This window comes from Macaca fascicularis, chromosome 14, assembly GCF_037993035.2.
Source record: "Macaca fascicularis isolate 582-1 chromosome 14, T2T-MFA8v1.1".
Lineage (NCBI taxonomy): Eukaryota > Metazoa > Chordata > Mammalia > Primates > Cercopithecidae > Macaca > Macaca fascicularis.
Window position 1 is genome coordinate 43,214,683 of NC_088388.1, and position 23,447 is coordinate 43,238,129.

General features: G+C 38.7%; 2 long non-coding RNA genes across 4 annotated transcripts in view; one reads left to right on the forward strand and one right to left on the reverse strand.

Moving 5' to 3' along the window:
* Positions 1–23,447, forward strand: part of LOC135967043 (uncharacterized) — a 49,835-nt gene that overhangs the window by 23,253 nt on the left and 3,135 nt on the right. Inside the window, exon 3 of the long non-coding RNA XR_010580862.1 lies at positions 690–781. This is a non-coding gene — a long non-coding RNA (uncharacterized lncRNA). The remainder of the gene's footprint in view (positions 1–689; positions 782–23,447) is intronic.
* LOC107127301 (uncharacterized) overlaps positions 1–23,447 on the reverse strand; it is a 45,443-nt gene that overhangs the window by 5,782 nt on the left and 16,214 nt on the right. The gene's annotated exons all lie outside the window — the stretch shown is intronic.

A 23,447-nucleotide genomic window follows, 5' to 3' on the forward strand; every position in this document is an offset into this window, starting at 1 on the left:
GCACTCAGAGCCAAGTAAGTGGTTTGGGAATCTGCAGATGAATCTCTTTTCCTTCTATACCAAATGAAACTGTCTGCCACACCCATTCATCATTCACACCTAAAGCCAGAGTGTGTACTTCCCCCTCTAGCCCTTTATGTTCAGTCTCAGCAGACTCATTGGAAGGGGTTGAGGAGACACGTGTTCATAGATTGTGGATTCCCATCTCCACACCATTCTTAACACTCCTGTCAAGTTCCATATTTCCCAACATCCATCTTAAAATGTGTCTCCCAGAACAGACTAATGTAGAGGTCAAGGTCTAAGTCAGAGTTAGACTTCACCACTAATTAGCTGTGCAACATTGGGTGGTTATTGTTTAAATTCTTTTACCCTCCATTTGCTTAATCTATAAAATAGAAATAATAGCACTGCCTCATATGGTTGTAAGAATTTAATGTGGTAAAGCAATCAACATAGTACGTGGTGGTATACAGTAGGAAATATAGGTAAAGCAATCAACATAGTACCTGGTGGTATACAGTAGGAAATATAGGTAAAGCAATCAACATAGTACCTGGTGGTATACAGTGAGTTTTCAATAAATGTCAGCCATTATTACTACCTTCTTGGTAGAATGAGACTATTACATCCCAGCAATCCTGTGAGTGTTGTAATATTTTTATTTACATTTCTGTCTCTTTGTGCAGATGGTGAACACAGGCAGGGGCCACATCTGACTTATCTCTAACTCCAGGTACTAAAGAGCCACTGGGGAGTCACGTAATCCAACACTACCTAAGTAAGTTTTCAACCTCTCCAGTATTTTGCATATTACCAACCCCCTACTTTGTGCTTCTAAACTAGGCCAACCTAATACATGCAACTCTGTGGGCAATCAATTTTAGAAAGCCACCATCACAACAGCCTCTTCTTCATAATTGTCTGAAATCCAGCTTCCCTGACCCTGCCCTTGAGCCTATGCTGAGTCCATCTCCCTGTCTTACACCTGATCCCCTGGCTTGGTCACAAATTTTTACTTACATGCTCACTTATGGACATATGGACTAGATTTGAGCTTGCTCTCTGACTTGCCCATATTCTGACCCTTATGAGTAGCCATGCTGGTTTCCTGAGTTGCAAACTCCCAAGCCTAGAGCAGTACCCTGTGTTGGACATCTGGCCAGCACTCCGGTCATGCCTGCCCTATCATCCCAGAGAAAAGCAGTCAGGGAATAAGAAAGATGCCACAATACAGGGTTTGCTACACATCAGACTGATCTGGCTCACCATGTCATTTTAGTTTCAACTCTTTTGCTTTGCAGACAAAGGGTAAGAGCAACACATCATTAATATGTTATTGCATTATCAGTGATGAGGTGCTAATAAAGTTAGTTCAACAAGACATGGGTTACACATAGGTAGGTCCCAGAAAATTTTATCAGCATCAGCTCTGGAAGTCAGGATGATGATGACATCAGGTCTTAAAAGCAAACTGCAGGGGCTGAATCTGACCTCCTTTGTCTTTGTGGCGGTGGCTCAACACCCAATCAATCTTACAACAGCAGTGTGATGCTTTGCGCAAAAGAGGCTGGCACAATTCAGCTGAGTGGGCGGGTTGATGGAAAGTGACTCTGGCATTGCTGAGTTCAAAAGGAATTAAGGATTCATGAGAACGCTGCACAGGCAGGCAAGCATAGATCCCCGGATGAATGCTGAATGAGTCACAAGGGAGACCTGGCTGGGCTTCGAATCCCAAATAAGCAAGGAATTGCTTTTTGATGATGCCGAACTATAAATATCATCACCTCAGAAAACCAGGTTCTCCTCTTAGTGTCAGGAATCAGCAAAGAGGACTACAAGGCCAAATGTGTACGTTATTGACAAACATAATGCTTTACATAAAGAACACTGCCACTCTAAAACCAGTTGTGAAGCAATTTTGAATTTTTCTTAATATTTTAATTGTACTTTAATCAGAGTAAAAAATCATGGGTGGAATTCAAAAAATTTCATTTTTGGGGGCCACTTCACTGGCAATATAATTACAAGCATTTTCTCTGGTCCTAATCTGGGTTTGGTTATGAAATTGCTAATGTCTAAGTATCACATATCATAAAAATGAGTGTGTTTCAGGTTTGCCTGCCACTTTTTCACTCCAACTCCTTACATTTTTTTGAATTTCTTTCTTTTGACCACGGATGGAAAACAAAGAAACAAAAATTGTATTTTTTTGCCAAAATTTTCCAAAAAGCATTGAAAAAAATGTGTCCAAAATCCTTGGGTTTTAAATACTTGTCTCTGTTGTGCTTGTCACGAGCAGCTCTTGTGGAATCCCTCACTGCAGGACTTGATGAATTAGTGCAGACCTTGCTCACAATCAGGAAAGGTGTTAAGGGCTGTATCCTTGTGACTTATTCAATTCTGCAAGGGTGGATGGGCCTTATTTTCAGCAAAGCTGGGCCCACATAATTGTCACAATAGAGGAAGTCAATATCCTGCTTAACATCCAATATGGTTCTGTATTCATCAAATGCCTGGGATAGGGTGATATGTGTCAACACTGGAGCTTTATGTATAATTTTTTAAGTATATACAGAGACACATACGTACATAAACCTCATACAACACCATATTCTCACCATTGTGCCTTCAATATAACGTGTCAAACAATGGGACCTAATTTAGGGGTTAATAAATTATGTATGTAGAGACCTGGATCAACATGGCTATACTCAACCGTAATGTTCAGCAAGCTGATTAAACCAAGGCAGGTCTGAGCTCTAGACTACGTGACCAGAATTCCATGAACAGGGTCCCTGCATCATCTGGGAAGAATTCATCTACTTTCCCTGCTCTCTTCCAATTTCTGACTGTTCTTTCTGTAGTTATTTGTCAATTAAAAGGAAGGAGACAGTGTTGCTGCTACACTGTGTTCCTATCTTCACTAACATCTACTAAGAAAATTCCAGCACCTTGCCTGACAAATGCAAATAAATATTGTATCATTTTGATTAATCACAGTAATATACACGGACCACTCAACTTTTTTAAAAAAAGAATCACTGGCTTTTCAGGACTTTCTGGGAGTTTTTATTGTTTTCCTTCATTTTACGGTAATGTAAAGGAGAATCATGCTACAAAAATTTAATACTTATCTTTTCCTTGAATGTAATTTATACCATCTAAACTCCTCTTTGATACTTTAAAATTACTCTGTTGGCTCCTCACCTGGGATTTTTATAATATAAATAAAATGTTCTCTGCATTAAGACTTAGACATATAAATAAATAAATTTATACATTCCTTTCTCTGAAAAGAGTTACAGATCGGAATGTACAATACATGATATATTTTTATTCTTACAATCTTCTCTCACAACATGCTTATACATTGTACATTAAAACCAGGTTTGGGCCCTGCTAAACTTCATCTGTGCATGTGACATATATTAATGTAAAAATCTTATTATTTTCCTCATAATAGAAGCACTTGAAAATTTGCTTAGAATCTCCAGAAGCAAATAATAGAAAAATTGGTATCTAAGAAAGTTGGGGGAGTATCAGAATAGCATTAAAGGCCTTTTTGAGTTTTAACAAAAAATGAAAGAAAGAAAAAAGAAACAAAGAAAGAAAGAAAGAGAAAAGAAGAAAGAAAGAAAGAAGAGAAGAGAATGAGAAAGAAAGAGAGAGAGAGAGAGAGACCCTCCTTCAGCAAGGTGTTTAGAGGTTCAAGCTCTAAGATACCATGCGCCATCTGGCCTCAGCCCGTCTTCCCAGTCCTCTCTCTCCTCCTTACCCCTTCCACTAGCCTTCCTCTCCTGTCCTATTGGCTACTGTTTAGTCCCTGAATATGTGCACTATCATACCACTATGACTTTGCCCATGCTGCTCGCTATCTTTCCACCTCCTCACTCCTCCTCTACCTATTGGGGTCCACTTAGTTTCTGAGACTTCATCCAAATCTCACTTTTTCTGTGAAATCGTCCTCAAGTATACCTTGTTCCACATCTCCTACTCACCCAACTAAAAAGAATGTCAGCCCCTGGTGCATTAAGTACAGTTTGTCTGTCTCCTTCAGCCTCTAGGACAGGAATTGGCATAAGCAGTGGATTATGAACAAATTAACCAATTGCCAATGTACAAACCTTACTTCAGTCTCTATGACCTTTCCTTTTAGAACCACACTTTGCATTTTATTATTTTTGTTTTTTAACTTTTATTTTAGGTTCAGGGGTACATGTGCAAGTTTGTTATATACATAAACTTGTGTAAAAGGGGTTAATTTACAGACTATTTCATCACCCAGGTACTAAGCCTAGTACTGAATAGCTATTTTTTCTGCTCCTCTCCCTCCTCTTAGCCTCCACCCTCAGGTAGGCCCCAATGTATGTTGTTCCTTTTTTTGTGTCCATGAGTTCTCATCACTTAACTCCCGCTTATAAGTAAGAACATGTGATATTTGGTTTTCCGTTCCTGCATTAGGTTTCTAAGGATAATGGACTCCAGCTCCATTTATCCATGAAAGGTGAGATCTTGCTATATAGTATTCCATGGTGTATATGTCCCACATTTTCTTTATCCAGTCTGTCACTGATGAACATTTAGGTTGATTCCACGTCTTTGCCATTGTGAATAGTGATGCAATGAACATTTGCATGCATGTGTCTTTATGGTAGAATGATTTATATTCCTCTGGGTATACCCACAGTAAAGGAATTTCTGGGTTGAATGGTAGTTCTGTTTTTAGCTCTTTGAGGAATCACCACACTGTTTTCCATTATGGTTGAACTAATTTACATTCCCACCGATGGTGTATAATTGTTCCCTTTTCTCTGCAATGTCACCAGCATCTGTTATTTTTTTCCTTCCCTAATTTCCCAGTGAACTCTGCTGCTTATTGGTGTTTCAAGTGTCCTTGTCAAGCCCTGGATTTCTTCCTGTTGATGTAATATTCACGTTATCACCAATATTAGGCCCTCTACAATTTCTTTTGGAGGTTTCTGACATGTCTTAAGACTAGAGAACACCATACTGAGTAAGAGTTAAGAAACTGACAGTCTGGACCTTAATATTTTACTTACTTACTCCAAGGCCTAAGACAACCACTATTTATTTCTGGGTCTCTGAATACTCACTTGTAAAATTAGGAGGATACACTGAGTGTCTAAGGTCCTTTGCAATGCGAGAAAAATCTGTGGCTGGTAAGGTTTTCAAGAGTAGTGCCTCCGGTAGGAATAATTTCAGCTTGATAAAGATTTAATTTATTCATGTATTCATTCAACAAATATTCATTAAGTACCTATTTCATGTCAAGCATTTTTTCTAAGATCTGGGAATACAGCAATAAGCAGAATGTAAATGTAAATACCATCTATGTAGCTTACATTCTGATAGAAGTAGAGAAAATAAATTATAACTCATCTATGTATGTGAATGTGTGAATGAATATTTATTCTATCTTTCTATAAAATCAAGCAGTTTTAAATGCTGTAGCAGGAAAAAGTTTAAGAGCAGTTTAATGTGGAGAGAGAGAGAATATTGTTCAGGGCAAAGGTAGAAAGATAGATGGACCTATGATTTCATTCAGTATATCCAGTGAGAGAGAGAAAGACAAAGTGTGTGTGTGTGTGTGTGTGTGTGTGTGTGTGTGTGTGTGTGTGTGTGTCCCAGGCAGATGGGACAGCAAGTGCAAAGGGCCTGTGGGGTCAGAGTATGACCACTTGCTCAAAGAAGATAAAGAGGTTAAATTGCAATAGAATTAGACAGTGAATGAGAAATGAAGTTAAAGAGGCAGAGGTAGAAGAAATAGGTCACTAGGGCCCTGTGGGCCATTGTAAATGCTTGACTTTGAGTGCTGAGAGATTCTTGGAGGAATTAAAATAAAAGAGTGACAAACTCAGATTCAACCCCTTGGAAAGATCACTGTAGCTGTTGACTTGAAAATAGACAAGATATGGTCAGTGAAGTAGGTAAAGATAATTAAGAGGTTATTATAATAATCTACATATAAAACTACAGATAACTTGGACTTGGAAAGAAACCATGGAAATGGTGAGAGGCTGTTGGATCCCACTCATATTTTGAAGACAGAGCTGACAGAATTTCCATAGATTATTTATGTGCAGGGTAAGGCAGAAAAGGAGTTAAACATTGCAGTATTTGTGGCCTCAAAAGGGTAAGGAGATAGTTGGCACTTAGTGAAATAGGGAAGAGTGCAGGAGGAGCAGGGAAGGAATTCAGGAGGTTAGTTTGGGACAAGATAAGTTTGAAATGCTCCTCAAATATCCAAGTGGATGTTTCAAGTAGGCTGCTGGGTAAGAGTCTGGAATTCAAGAACAAGTTCTTTGCTAGAGATACAAATTTTAAAATGATTAGGACAGAGATGGCTTTATGAGATCTCAGAATGGATGATATTACTCAGGGAGTGACTACAGATAGAGAAGCGAATAAATGCCCTAAATATCAAATACAGTCCCAGGACACTCTGAAAATAAGAGATTAAGATGATGAGGAGAAATGGGAAGGAGTGATGAGTGAGGTAGCAAGGGAGCCAAGCCAACACGTCCCTGAAGCCAAGTGAAAAGTGTTTCAGGAAGCAGATGGTATACTATGTCCAATGCAACTGAGAAGTAAAATGTGGTAAAACTTGAGTCAACTCTCAATTCCCATTGAATTACTGAGAGTCTTTCTAACTGTGGTCATTGTAGATCCTGAGCAGATATACATGGCAGCCTGGGCCAGATATAAAGAGCCAACAGATCCTTGCCTCAAGGCCTCTTAACTTAGCATCAGGTAGGGGACTAGATAATAGCCAGCATATAAGCATTCCTCTCCACCATCATCACCACAACCACTATAACATACACACACACAAACTTGTCATATGTAATTCTAAATGTGAAAAGCAAATAACTTTGTAATAACAAAGTGTAACTTTCGTGTGAGTTATAGCACATCAAACGTTTGATGAATTACAAAGTATAACTTTGTAGCACTAATTGTTAATGTTGCTACTATGTTATTACTATTAACTGCTTTTTTGACTGAGTGATTAGCAACTATCTGGCATTATTTTAATCATTTTACATATATAATTTTGTTAAAACCTCATGATGCCTTCTGAGATTATTATTAATATCACTCTGATTTTCAAATGAGAGTATGAAGCCTTAGAGAGGGGAGGTGGCTTGTCTAAGGTCACATGGCAAGTAACTGGCAGATTCTGTTTCAAAACCAAAAGTCTTCTTCTAGGTCTCTCAGCCAAGAAATAAGAATGGGAATGTTCAGGTCTCCTAAATGCCCTGTTCTTTGGATAATACATGTATTTTCAACTGTCTATTACCAAGTTTACTTCTTTGTGATTCACAATAGGGATAGGTAATCTGGAACTAACTCCAGAAGTTTCCTGATGTTTAAAATACAGGCAATAGCTAGCTTTGCCATCCTTTCTTAGACAGTTAGTCATTGCTGAAACAAAGTGTTCCATGGTTAGACTGACCCATGAGTAGCCAAGAGACATTTGAGTGGTAGCCTTCCATTCCCTCAAGACTGTAAAGCTGACCTAAATAAAGTTACTAGCTATCATTTCTAGAATTACATGACCATGTTTCCCAGCCTCTGAGTTTACTTTTAAGAAATAATACTCCAGAGGTTAGGTATCAGACCTCTAATGACTGGGCAGTAGTTGGAACTTTACTATTATCAAGTATTGATTTGGTAAGATATGATAGAATCCTTTTTCTTAAGTGATTAGTGGTTGAGATGCCTACTTTGAAAATAAACAACAATCATACAGTAGAAATGCCAAGCCATTTGTTAGAGAGGGAAAGGAATCACTCAAATCCCTTAGTAGACAGAAAGAACTTTAAAATGTCTACACTATTAAAAAACTGATTTAGAGCACCTTTCCCCCCAAAAAAGACATACTTATAAGTTCAGACTATCAGTTTACCCCTTTGTATGCTAAAAAAAATATATTCTTGGAAAATCTTATTTCATGGAGAATATAGTGAAATGACACTGAACTCCATGTTTGGTGAATGCCAAAATGCTGTTCTTGGACTGTTTTCATTATTCTTTATGCTCTTCCATTTCCTATGACAACCTTGTTCAGGTAAACCTTTGAAGTATTAGAGAAGAGAAAGAACAACTGACTCATTCTCAGCAAGGCAAGTATGGCCTGAAATTGAATTTCCTAACAATGTGATAGGTTGTACTGAGTCATCCATATGCTCATCTGGTCTCCTCTATTCTTCATCAAGACCTTCCACATACCATTGGAAAAAGTCTCACTGGGATCAAGCCTGTGATGTCTAGCTGTAATTGTGTGTGTGTGTGTCTGTGTGTGTGTGTGCGCGCGCATGCACAGGGATATCAGAACCATTGGCCTTCACTAGGAACAAGATTAGGGGTCCTACTTCATTAACAGAACAGTCTAACTATAAGAGAGTTGCCTGATGCAATTTGAATCTGGGCTCTGATCTCATCTTTCCTTCCTCAGAGGCATAAGGTAACCAGAACACCAGATTTGAAGTCAGATACAACCAGGTCCAAATCCTCATTCTGCGGTCTTATTCCTGTAGCATCTTAGAAACTGATTTACATTCTCTGAGCTTTGGGGCTCTCATTTGATCAAGGGGAATAAGTAGACTCATGGCACGTGAAGTGTACTTATATATAGCAGGTGAACACATGTTCACCCCTTTATTTTGGACATCGGTGAAACTTGAGCAGTAGTATCTTTTGTCAATTTCTTTAAAATTATCATCCTGCTCTAGAAAGTAAAGTTATCAAGCTGTTCTTTACACAGTGAGAGCATTTAACTCATCGCTAGTTCTAAATTTAGAAACCACCTCAAAATCCGGTCAAAGCACTTACACAAAAGGATTTGTCCAGCTTTAACCAACTGGAGCTTTATGGGACTCAAATTAAAAGATGGGTGTGCTCAGGTGCCTCAAAACAACTACTGAGAGTGAAGGAATAATAATAATGACTAACAAATCTTAAGTGCTTATTACATTAATCATCATCTGCTGCTGTATAACAAACAATGCCCAAACATAAAGCAACAAATACTTATTATCTCTCACAGTTTTTGAGGGTTATGAGTCCAGAAGTGGCAAGCTGGGTAATCCTAGCTCTGGGTTTCTCATGAGGTTGCCGTCAAGATGATGACAGTTTAGTCATGTGAAATCTGTAGGGTCTGCTTATAAACTTGTTCACATGGTTGTTGGCAGGATTCAATTCATTGCTAGTTATTTACTGAAGACCTTAGTTCCTCACCACATGCGCCTCTCAATTCAGCAGCTAAGTGCCCTAGTTACATACAGTTGGTTTCTCCCTGGAGCAAATGACCCAAGAGAGCAACCAGGACACAGGAAATGACTAGCACAGGAAATGACATATCATGAAAACTTCCATGGCCTATTCATTGGAAGTAAATCACTAAGTGTAGCAGCTGTCAATGGAATGCGAACTAAGCTCCACTTTGAAATTCACCACACCTATTATATGCTCTGAAGTCATTCCAAGTATGTGATGTAAATTATTTCTATTTAGTTTGTACCATAATTCCATGAGGTTAGAAATTATCATATTCCCCATTTTGTAGATGAGATACATGAAGCTTAGAAAGTTTGATATTCACTCCAAGATGCAATAGTGCTGGGCTTCTAGACCAATCAGTCTGAATCTAGAGATAAAACATTTTGAATAATCAAAAAATTTATTTACTTCAGTAAAAGTTTTAATATTTTTCTTTGAAATTGATAATGTATATCTAGAGTATTTAGCATGCTTTAGTAAACAGAATTTTTGATTAAGCAGAATATATCATTTTCTGACAATGTCAAGTAATTAAATATTTACTGTTTATGAATTAAGATGTATTGTGACAGTTAAATCTGAGTCTACAACATTTTTCTATATGGCTTATACTTCATTCTCAAACATCTATCCCAGAAGACTATTATTTAAAATATAAGCAGTAGTGAAGAAATTTAGCCACATATTCAGGTACAGAAGTTAAAAGTTGTAAGAGATTCTAATGGATTCTGGTATAAAATTATCTTAGTATCTTTTCACTCCCTTTTTTTAATTCTCACAGATTTATTTCCAATTATCTCATAAACGTGAGGGGGGAAAAGAGCCCCAGTGAGAAATAACTTACACGGTCATTTAAGAGCTGCTTTTCTGCCAGCAATTGCTTGAGTTTAATTTACCAGGAGACAAAATTGCAGTTGTTGAGACAGTCAAAGCAGAAGGGGGAAGAGTCAATGATCCAGATCAAGGCTTCAGTAACGGGCAAGAAAAATGTCAGAAAGATGTTACTAGGATATGTAGAAGAAATGGGAGGGGAGAGAGAGGGAATGGAAGGGAGTAAAGAATGGAAGGGCAGAAAGAAAGGAAGGAAAGAGGACAATGAACAAATGAATGAATGTATAAAAGAATGGATGAAGGAAGAAACTGGGGCCTGCTATGATCTGATTTGTCCCCCAAAATTCATGTGATAAAATGTAATGGGCAATGTGATAGCATTAAGAGGAGAGGCCTTTAAGAGACGATTAAGTCATGATGGGGAAGCCCTCATGGATGGAACCAGGTTCCTTACAAAAGCCTAGAGAGAGTGGGTTCAGTTTTTTTTTTTTTTTTTTTTGTCATGTAAGGACACAGTGTTTAATCTCCAGAAGATGCAGCAACAAAGTAACATCTTAGAAGCAGAGAAACTTGGCTCTATTAGAATCTCAACATGCTGGCACTTTGATTATAGACTTCCCCATCTCCAGAAGTGTAAGAAATAAATTTCTGTTGTTTATATATTACCCCATGTCAGGTATTTTGTTACAGCAGAAATAATGAATGAAAGGAAGGCCTGAAAGTAAAAGAAGGGAAATAATGGTGTAGGCAAAATGCCCTGCGGTGTCATGGAGAACAAACAAGTTTTGTGCAAAAGCTTTCAATGGGCCTCCATTGTCTAGAGCAAGTATGAATGAGCAAACTACTGCCTACTGCCTGCTGCCTGTTCCCAAGAGGGTTAACAGCTGAAGGGTGACAGCCAGAGCTTGACAACAGCCTGGGGAATAAGTTATTTATTTCTAAAGTGGGAACTTGTAACTGTCCAATAGGTTCTTCCTGCCTACTGCACAAGTAAAGACCACAGCATTTCAGTAAAGAAAGAGTTTAACTGACATGAGGCTGGCCACAGCACGTGGGAGATGGAGTTATTACTCAAATCAATCTCTCCGAAAATTTGGGGATGGAGTTGTTAAGTACAATTTGGTGGGTAGGGGGTTGGAAAGTGGGGAGTGCTAATTGGTCATATCAAAGATGAAATCATAGGGAGTGGAAGCTATTCTCCTGCACTGAGTCAGTTCCTAGGTGGTGGCAAGAACAGAAGAACCTGTTTATTGACCTGGTTGGTGCCAGCTGATCCACTAAGTGTGGGGTGTGCAAAATACTTCAAGCACTGATCTTAGGTTTTATAATAGTGATGTTATCCTGAGGAACAATTTGAGGAAGCTCAGAATCTTGCAGCCTTCAGCTGCATGACTCCTAAACCATAATTTCTAATCTTGTAGCTATTCTGTTAGTCCTACACAGGCAGTCTAGTTTCTAGGCAGGCAAGGGGTTTGTTTTGGCAAAGGGCAGTTACCATCTTTGTTTCAAAGTTAAACTATTAACTAAGTTCCTTCCAAAGTCAGTGTGGCCTATATGCAGGAATGAATGAGGATAGCTTGGAGGTTAGAAGGAAGATGGAGTCAGTTAAGTCAGATCTCTTTCACTGCAATAACTTTCTCAGTTATATTTTTTGCAATAAGAGTTTCAATCTTGAGGTCACAGCATAGAATCCTTCGCCATCCAATTATCCTTTTCTGCTTTAGACAGTACCATTTTTATGATGCTTTATCAATAAAGGGAAATATTTTCATTCAGAGAAGATATAAGACTCAAATCTCAGTTGTTTATCTGAAAGCTGAAGATAATACATGTATTCATCAAAACTAGTATAATGAAGATTCAATGAGATAAAACAACTAAAGTATTTACCACAGTATCGATGTCAGCTGCAATTATTATTATTACTACCTATATTGCAGGCTTTTGAAATACATTTGTCTAGAAAAATGCTCCAAAGTTAAAAATGAATATATAGTTCACAAGATATCCAAATCCTGGGTTTACAGCTATTAACATCTTTAAGCCTGCTCAATAAATGGCACGTCTGTAATTTCCCCAGGATTTGAACAAATTAAAAAAAATAAGGCCAAGGAGTGACAGGTGGTTGCCCATATATCTCATTTTGACAGATAAAAGCTGAGGAGGGCCAGTTGATGTGTGTATCTGGGAATTAGGCAGACTTACCAATCTAATCTCAGCCTCAGTGAACTAGGATAAGCTCCCCCTTCCTGTCCCTCACAGGGGAAGAGCCTAGCCTTGGAGGAGCAGAGCAGGAAGATTCTTTCAAAAACTAGATGAAAGTAGGAGAGCTGAGCACGCCTATACCCTGTTCACTCTTTTCAAATGTACTAAGCAGATAAGTCACTCCTCCTCCTTCTCTAGATTGAAGTAAGCCAACATGCAAGAAAAATGTCAGAAAGATATTAATAGAATAAATAGATGAAGTGGGAGGGGAGAGGGAAAGAAGGGAATAAAGAAAGAATGGGAAGGAATAAGGGAGGGAGGGAGGACAATGAACAAATGAATTAATGGATTAAAAGAATGGATGAAGGAAGACATGGGGGCCTGCTATAGTCTGATGTGTCCCCCAAGAGATAGACTAAGGTCTGCAGATTCACTGAGTTCCCTTCATATGGAAGAAAACAACTAGCATGCTAGGTAAGTGTTCCCCAAAACAGATTTTCATAGAGAAATTCTGAATGTTCCCACCGCTGGGTCAGGCCTCAACTAGCCAGAACACTGGACCTTGGAACAAAGACACTAAAGGGAAATTCAAAAGTTCTTAAATTCTCTAGATTTAATACAGTGTGTACTCTATAACATTTTTTTTAAATTTTAGTAATGTACTTTCTTTTTTTGCAACATTTATTGGAGAGATCATTACCAGTTTTAAAGCCTGAGGAATCACTTTATTTTTAAAAAATGTAAAATATATAACCAAGGAAATAATTGCATTAACAATTACCACAATCAGAGAGAGCCCTAAACTAGTAATGCGAATATCTGATTTTCTATCCCAGTTCCACCACTTCCTAGCTAAATATCCTTGACTAGTAATTTAAACTCTAAATCTGTTATCACATCTTTAAAATGCAGAGGATACCAGGATGCATAAGATTTTTCACATGCTGCTGAACAGATCACTAAAGGATATATGAGAAAGCACTTTAAAGGTGTTGCGAATGTAAATATGGCATCTTCAAGAATGCCAAATATATTTTAATATAACAGAATTTTAAAAAAAAAATCTAGTATATTGGAAACATAGACCAAGAAAAAGCATCAGTGTTTTAGCAGTATGTAACAACAGAACACAAAGAGAAAAGAAAAAAAAAGATTCCATTTTCTCCCACTCATAAATCCATTAATTTTTCATGATGGGCTTGGCCTTGGAGAGATTTTACATAGAAGAGGAGTTTCTCATTATGTTGTCCAAGGACCAAATATTTGGGAATCAACAAATAGCCAAACAATTGGATATTTCATATAAATGTAAAACCACTGTATTTATCCTTTTAAAAAAAAAAAAAAAGTCAGACTGAATCTACCACGAGCTTCTTCTTTCAAATGCTTTTCATTCAAAAATGAAACAAAAGATGCTGCTGCTAAGAGCTTCAAAGTCTAGAATGCCTATGTGCTCCTTATTATAATTCCTTTCTTCAAAATAGGCATCTTGTGTCCCAGAAGGACAAGCCTTGTGTTCACTCAGCTCTAGGAATTGATTAATGTCTCGGGATGTGATGTATATTTAAGCCAAACTCGCGGCCTATTAGCAATTCACAAACCATGACTTGCACAGTGCTGTGCTCAAATCTATTTTGCATTACAAAATGTTTATAAATCAGCCTCTATTCCCAGAATGTTATATAAACACGTCAACAAATCACATGTGTATTAAGGGGAGAGAGGTAGAAGGCTGGGAATTTATCATAGCCTCAGGCTATTCTGGGACAAATTAAATACTACCCTGGCCACCGAGGTCCCCACTAGGCAGTCGTTCAGAATGAACTGTAGATAAATTGAACTTCTCTTATTGGAGACAAGCCAGCAGCTCACCCAAATATGAAAAATTGTATCCCCACACTAAAAAAATTAAACCATGCTAAACACAAGCTTTTCATTTCTGCAAGACTGCAGTTTTCCTATTTCTTTAGAAAATGAAGATATTTTATGGCTCAAAAATAAGTCACAAGAAGTAGGTGAGTAACAGGGAGAAAGGATGGTGAGGACATTACCTATTTGTATTCCCAGCACCTGAGACATTTTTGTGGGGAGATCTGGGAAGGCGGCTTCAGATTAATTAAATATATATAGTCAACTATATATATATACACACACACACACAAATACATATATGTAATCGCATAGTTTAAATGTAGAGGATGCCAGTTTGCCTAATACATATATATTATTATGTTTCTAGCAGGTGAATCATTTTTCCTCTTATATTTGGAAACTTAAAATCATTTCCTCTTATATTTCCTCTTATATTTGGAAACTTAACTTAAAATCATTTTCCTCTTATATTTGGAAACTTAACAGGCAACAGAAAGTGGATAGAAGAAAGGCCCCTAAGCAAAGGGCTCACAAATTGTCCCTGAACCCCCCCTCCCCAAGAGATAATTGCGTAGATTCTGGTCTTCAATGGGATTTAGTCTCATACAACCCTCATTTTTCTCTGTTAATCTAAAAGTATGCAATTGGACATAAAACATAAGTGGTTTCTGTGCAGTGACTGGTGTGAAGATATGCTTTGAATATGAACCAGCTCTCCTAAAAGGTCTTTTAGTCAATTCAAAGGTTCATCTGATATAACACTTTAGCTTATAAAATAAGGTGTGTTCTTTTATATTATACATATTTTACCACAATTTTTCAGAAAAAGAAAAACTGGTTTCTCCTGGAGAAGCACACACACTAACTTATAAAGGGGGAAATGTTTTGTGTAATTGGATCATAAAATTGCAGACTTTCAGAGCTGGAAGGGCTGGAAACTCATCTGCTGCAGTTTTCCAGAATGTAATTCTACAAGCTAGTTACAGCTTTTACAATAATAAAGAGTTCCACAGTTGTAGTCATTAGTCCTGTTCATCGCCATCCAATTTCTCTGTCCTCTAGGCTCTTCCTATCTTTCTCCCTCTTAGTAGACCACAGTCATGTGACTAGTTCTGACCAATGAGTTGTGTGTGGAAATGAGATGCATCATATTTGGGAGGTAACCTTTAAAGACTGGTTTGAGACTCCCCTAAACTTCTTTTCTTACTAGCAAAATGACCTGCAAGTTTCATTACGGTGTCTACTCCACCAGCTGGTATCCCTAAGTAGCTATGAAAAAAAGAGCTCTTCTCCATGGTAGTTAAACTATGTTAGACATATAATGGGTAGGGGGAAACTTTCTTATTTTAATCTGATGAGTTTTTCATGTGTTTTTTTATTTCAGCATAGCCTAGTCTATACTGATTTATACAATGGTCAGTTAAGTTTGAAGAATACAGATTTACACAAGTTTATTTACTATGTAAATCTATAAGGCTTCAAAATGCTAATAGGAAACATAAGTCTTCAAGAGAGGAATATATTAGGAAACGTTTATCACACCTGTTTGACTATGAGAATTTTTGCTTTGCTTTATTTTAGTATTTGTGTGTTGTGCAGAGCATGTGTTAGGATATCAATGATCACAGTGTTCCACAGAGCAATTACGGAAATCACTTTTGGTCCAATTTCAGCACTTTACAAAATAATTTAACAAAGTTCTAAGGAATGAAGGTCTTTTCCAAGGCCATCCTCAGTGAGGTAATCAGTGAGTGGCAGACATGGCAGCTGATGCCTCTTGGTCATGCCCTGGACCTAGTAGAGTAGCTTTACAACTAACTATACCAGGTGTTTGCCTCAGCTTCCCAAGTAGCTGGGATTACATGCACCACCACACCCAGCAAATTTTTTGTATTTAGTAGAGATGGGGTTTCTCCATGTTGGTCAGGCTGGACTCCTGACCTCAGGTGATCCACCCGCCTCGGCCCCCCAAAGTTCTGGGATTACAGGCATGTGCCACCACGTCCGGCCAATGATCAAACTTTTTACAGAAGTCTTTAAAGAGCCACACCAGTGGAAACATTCATAACACCTTACCACCCAAATTAACATCAACTCAAAGTTATGTTTTGCCCACAGAGAATTAATATGAAGAAATACCTATAAGAAAACCTCAAAAATTTCACATCAAAGACAAAAGCCAGAGATTACAGAGTTAAAATATTTTTGGAGCTGAGGGGGAAAAGTCTCTCAGCTAGATCTTCTGAACCAGAGCTCCACAACCTCTTGCAAAAGATCATTTCCCCTGCTAAAAACCTGGCAATAAGAACCTCCTTTTTTTTGGTGGGGGGCGGGGGGGAGTATTTGACCAAAAATGAGATTTCAGCCAGAAACAAGGGGAAAAATTTCTGATTCACTGAACTTGTTAAGCCACTGAAGACACTGCTTTCCTTTGAAATAACTTATTTTGACTGATGCTACAGGCGCTAGTAGAATTTCCTTCCCTTCATAAAATCACTGTAGTTGCAATGATAGCTCTGAAGTTGTGGGAGTAAAGATCTGCTAAAACATCATTTGGATTTAATCACAATACCAGAGGAAAAGAATAAAAGCTGTTTTTTTTTTTTTCAACAACAACAACAAACTGCTGGATGGATATTGCCAGAAATTAATTGATCAAGAAAAGCTCCTAGAAATCTTTTTCTTTTTTTTCCCAAAAAAGTACCTTTTGTGACAGCTTCAAACTTGATCTCTGAGCTCCAGCAAAGCACAAATTACTGTGTGGCATTTTATCTCACAGATTAGAGCACGTCCTAAATAGCATGCTGTGCCTTTCTTAAAATGCTGTCTCCAATGCAAGTTTTTTTTTTAGCTTCTTTGAAATTTCTCGTATTGCACTGGGTTCTTCACCCAAGGGAAATGACATTTTTAGTTAAAAAGTAATAAAGTATAATTAAAACATAAATAATTTATAAAGATTTTGAAATAAGCCTGAAAATGGGCATGTGAATAAATTTGCACCATGTCCCAGGAAGTATATTGGTAGACATATTTGGGAAGGATGAATTCCAAGTACTGCCTGGAGGGGTCCAGACATAATGTCTAATACCCCAAGTTCTCCAAGTACTCTCTTGAGGTTTCCAGACAAACTGCTTTTTTAGTCACAGAGCCTCTACAGAAAGCCTGCTGCTGCATTACCTCATGGAGAAGAGAGAGTCCCACCACTTCTCGTCAGCTGCAGAAGCACTCTCTCTGCCTCAGCAAACACAAATAACTGCAGTATCTAGCCAGAGAGGTCCTTCCCACAAAACAGGAGGTGAAATTAGCATAAACAGGACTTGGGGAAATAATTGATTTTACAGAATGTGGCTACTATAATAAATGGTTTCCTTGGAGGACCTAAAATACAGACGGAAACCACAACTAAAATATGGACAGAAGCAGTAGACCTGAACCTGGAAGCCTACAAACCCTTTTTCTGTTATTATTCATTCACATATCCACCTCCTCTCCTCTCCCCGCAATAGGATACACACAAAAGGGCTACTTGTCAAATAGCAACAATTATGCAATGACTAAGCACCATTGCCTGCCTTCCACATTAAAATGTGATTTTAAAATAAAATAGAATTGGAGACCCTTTTCTTGCTCCTGCGTTGTGTCCAAGCCTTGCACAGAGGTTCATTTCAAAGCTCATTTTGCCTTCTTTTTTTTCCTTGTGACCCAGTTCTTTCATTTTCTCTTTGTCTCTGAGCGGATAAATGTATTCTCAGGAAAATATGCTGGATTTAACAGTTATTCTTCCCAGACCTGTGGCTTCTCAAGAGATAATTAGTCCACAATAATATGAAATAATGAATCTCTAATGGTGAGCTTTTTAGATTCACTACCATTGATTGATAAGGAGAGAAGGTAGACCTATCTACTAACCTAGTCATGAGTATTAGGTATTCACCAGTTTGATTCAGTCTCTCACTCACTCATTTATTTAACAAACATATTATGAACTCCAGTAAACCAATCACTGTACTCATTATTGATACAGAGAATCTTTAAAAGACACAGATCCTGATGTAAAGAACTTTAGAGTGAAGAGATAGATATCTAAACAAATATCTATAACACAAAGCAAAAAGACACAAGACATATGATAGAGGTAGCAGCAACATACTATAAAAGACAGAGTGAAGAAATAATTCTGATCAGGATGATTCAGGCCTCATTAGAGCCTTGAAGTAGGAGTAGCAGCTTCATACAAAGAGTAGGAGGGTAGTGCAAATGCACAGAACTGAGAAAACAGCATAAGTGATGAACAAGAAGCCTAAACATAGTCTGGTCAAAGCACAAAAGGTCAGATCATGGGAGTCACTGTGTGCTGTGCTAAGTACTTTGGGAAAGTCTATTAGTAACTGTATTAGTTTCCCACTCATGCTGCAACAAATTACTACAAACTGGTTGACTACAAGCAACAGGAATTTTTCTTCTGCTGTTCGGAAGACCATAATTCCAAAAGCAAAGTGTTGGCAGGGCCATATCTCTGAAGGTTATAGAAAAGCATTCTTTCTTTTCTTTTTCTAGATGGCAATTCTTAGCATTCCTTGGTTTGTAGTTGAATTGCTCAAATTCCTGTCTTCTTCTTCACATGGCTATCTTCCTTCTGCGACTGTCTCTGTATCTCTGTTTTCTCTTATCAGGACACCAGTCATTGGATTGGGGCTTACCTTATTTCAGTATGGATTCATCTTAACTAATTCCAATTGCAAAGACCCAATTTACAAATAAGATCACATTCTCAGTTTTAAGGTTTCAAGTGGACCTAAGTTTTAGGGAAACACTAATTAACTCAGTAATCAATGTCCTTTACCATATTTGAGGCCAGTGGTGGAATAACCTAACTGTTACAACTTCAATCAGGCAAATTTTGTGTCTAATATCTCTAATAAAATTTCCCCAGTAAAACAAGTAGGAATAGGAACAGCTCCAGCCTCCAGCTCCCAGCGTGAGTGACACAGAAGACGGGTGATTTCTGCATTTTCAACTGAGGTACCGGGTTCATCTCACTGGGGCATGTCGGACAGTTGGTGCTGGTCCATGGGTGCAGCACAACCAGCGAGAGCTGAAGCAGGGTGAGGCATTGCCCCACCGGGAAGTGCAAGTGGGAAGGGAATTCCTTTTCCTAGCCAAAGGAAATTGAGACGCACAATACCTGGAAAATCGGGTAACTCCCACCCTAATACTGCACTTTACCAAGGGTCTTAGCAAACTGCACACCAGAAGATTATATACCACACCTGGCCCAGAGGGTCCCACGCCCACGGAGTCTCCCTCATTGCTAGCACAGCAGTCTGAGATCTAACTGCAAGGTGGCAGCGAGGCTGGGGGAGGGGTGCCCGCCATTGCTGGGGCTTAAGTAGGTAAACAAAGCCACCTGGAAGCTTGAATTGGGTGGAGCCCACCACAGCTTAAGGAGGCCAGCCTGCCTCTGTAGACTCCTCTTCTGGGGACAGGGCATAGCTAAACAAAAAGCAGCAGAAACCTCAGCAGAGGTAACTACCCCTGTCTGACAGTTTTGAAGAGAGGAGTGGATCTCCCAGCACAGAGGTTGAGATCTGAGAACGGACAGACTGCCTGCTCAAGTGGTTCCCTGACCCCTGAGTAGCCTAACTGGGAGACATCCCCCACTAGGTGCAGACTGACACCTCACACCTCACACGACGGGGTACAGCCCTGAGACGAAGCTTCCAGAGCAAGAATCAGATAGCAACACTCGCTGTTCAGCAATAGTCTATCTTCTGCAGCCTCCGATGCTGATACCCAGGCAAACAGGGTCTGGAGTGGACCTCAAGCAAACTCCAACAGACCGAAAGCTGAGGGTCCTGACTGTTAGAAGGAAAACTAACAGAAAGGACACCCACACCAAAACCCCATTAATACGTCACCATCATTAAAGACCAAAGGCAGATAAAACCATAAAGATGGGGAAAAAGCAGTGCAGAAAAGCTGGAAATTCAAAAAATCAGAGCGCATCTCCCCCTCCAAAGGAACGCAGCTCATCGCCAGCAATGGAACAAAGCTGGAGAGAGAATGACTTTGACGAGTTGAGAGAAGAAGGCTTCAGTTGATCAAACTTCTCAGAGCTAAAGGAGGAACTATGTAACCAGTGCAAAGAAACTAAAAACCTTGAAAAAAGAATGGATGAATGGATAACTAGAATAATCAATGCAGAGAAGACCTTAAAAGAACTGATAGAGATGAAAACCATAACATGAAAGCTACGTGACAAATGCACAAGCTTCAGTAACCGACTCGATCAACTGGAAGAAAGAGTATCAGCGATTAAGATCAAATGAATGAAATGAAGCGAGAAGAGAAGTGCAGAGAAAAAAAGCATAAAAAGAAATGAACAAAGCCTCCAAGAAATATGGGATTATATGAAAAGACCAAATCTACGTCTGATTGGGGTGCCTGAAAGTGACAGGGAGAATGGAACCAACTTGGAAAACACTCTGCAGGACATCATCCAGGAGAACTTCCCCAACCTAGTAAGGCAGGCCAACATTCAAATTGAGAAAATACAGAGAAGGCCACAAAGATACTCCTCGAGAAGAACAACTCCAAGACATGTAACTGTCAGATTCACCAAAGTTGAAATGAAGAAAAAAATGTTAAGGGCAGCCAGAGAGAAAGGTCAGGTTACCCACAAAGGGAAGCCCATCAGACTGAAAGCAGATCTCTCGGCAGAAACTCTCAAAGTCAGAAGAGAGTGGGGGCCAATATTCAACATTCTTAAAGAAAAGAATTTTCAACCCAGAATTTCATATCCAGCCAAACTAAGTTTCATCAGTGAAGGAGAAATAAAATCCTTTACAGACAAGCAAATGCTTAGAGATTTTGTCACCACCAGGCCTGCCCTACAAGAGATCCTGAAGGAGGCACTAAACATGGAAAGGAACAACAGGTACCAGCCATTGCAAAAACATGTCAAAATGTAAAGTCCATTGATGCTAGGAAGAAATTGCATCAACTAGCGAGCAAAATAACCAGCTAATATCATAATGACAGGATCAAGTTCACACATAACAATATTGACCTTAAATGTAAATGGACTAAATGGTCCAATTAAAAGACACAGACTGGCAAATTGGATAAAGAGTCAAGACCCATCAGTCTGCTGTATTCAAGAGACCCATCTCACATGCACAGACACACATAGGCTCAAAATAAAGGGATGGAGGAAAAGCTACCAAGCAAATGGAAAACAAAAAAAAGCAGGGGTTGCAATTCTAGTCTCTGATAAAACAGACTTTAACCCATCAAAGATCAAAAGAGACAAAGAAGGCCATTACATAATGGTAAAGGGATCAATTCATCAGGAAGAACTAACTATCCTAAATATATATGCACCCAATACAGGAGCACCCAGATTCATAAAGCAAGTCCTTAGAGACTTACAAAGAGACTTAGACTCCCATACAATAATAATGGGAGACTTTAACACCCCACTGTCAACATTAGACAGATCAACGAGACAAAAAGTTAACAAGGATATCCAGGAATTGAACTCAACTCTGCACTAAGTGGACCTAATAGACACTACAGAACTCTCCACTCCAAATCAACAGAATATACATTATTCTCAGCACCACATCGCACTTACTCCAAAATTGACCACTTAGTTGGAAGTAAAGCAATCCTCAGCAAATGTAAAGGAACAGAAATTATGACTAACAGTCTCTCAGACCACAGTGCAATCAAACTAGAACTCAGGACTAAGAAACACAAAATTGACAAATAGGATCTAATTAAGCTAAAGAGCTTCTGCACAGCAAAAGAAACAACCATCAGAGCGAACAGGCAACCTACAGAATGGGAGAAAATTTTTGCAATCTACTCATCTGACAAACGGCTAATATACAGAACCTAGAAAGAACTCAAACAAATTTATAAGAAAAAAACAAACAACCCAGAGTGGGCAAAGAATATGAACAGACACTTCTCAAAAGAAGACATTCATACAGCCAACAGACACATGAAAAAATGCTCATCATCACTCACCATCAGAGAAATGCAAATCAAAACCACAATGAGATACCATCTCACACCAGTTAGAATGGCAATCATTAAAAAATCAGGAAACAGCAGGTGCTGGAGAGGATGTGGAGAAATAGGAACACTTTTACACTGTTGGTGGGACTGTAAACTAGTTCAACCATTGTGGAAAACAGTGTGGCAATTCGTTAAGGATCCAGAACTAGAAATAGCATTTGACCCAGCCATCCCATTACTGGGGATATGCCCAAAGGATTATAAGTCATGCTGCTATAAAGACATATACACACGTTTGTTTATTGTGACACTATTCACAATAGCAAAGACTTGGAATCAACCCAAATGTCCATCAGTGACAGACTGGATTAAGAAAATGTGGCACATATACACCACGGAATACTATGCAGCCATAAAAAAAGATGTTGGTATCCTTCGTAGGGAAAGGGATGCAGCTGGAAACCATCATTCTCAGCAAACTATCACAAGAACAGAAAACCAAATACTACATGTTATCACTCATAGGTGGGAATTGAACAATTAGATCGCTTGGACACAGGAAGGGGATCATCACACACTGGGTCCTATTGTGTGGAGGGGTGGGGAGGGATAGCATTAGGAGATACACCTAATGTAAATGACGAGTTAATGGGTGCAGCACACCAACATGGCACATGTATATATATGTAACAAACCTGCACACTGTGCACATGTACCCTAGAACTTAATGTATAATAATAATAAAAAAAGACAAGTATACTGGCTACTTCAAATGGAGCACAGACTGAATAGTCAATAAGGCATGGAAGGATGAAGCTGAAAAGGAAAGGGTCAATCATAACGAAGGTTTCAGGTGGAAGCCATAGTATGATGATGATGATGATGATGATGATGATGATGATGCTGATGGAACCTAACATTTGTTGAGAGTTTCCTATATGCTAGGCATTTTTCCAATTGCTAGTACTTTATTCATGTTCATAACAATCCCAGTAAGAAAGAGTTTATCATTTTGCAAGTGGTGAAGTGTTTACCATTTTTCAAGTGATAAAATTGAGGCACAGAGCAGTTACAGAGTCTGCCCAAGGTCACGTAATAATCAATGTGAGTGCTGGAAATTGAAGCCAGGTGATCTAATTCCAGATCCTGTGACATTAACCACTACAGTAGAACTGCCTCCCTACGAAACATGGTGATATTACATTTAA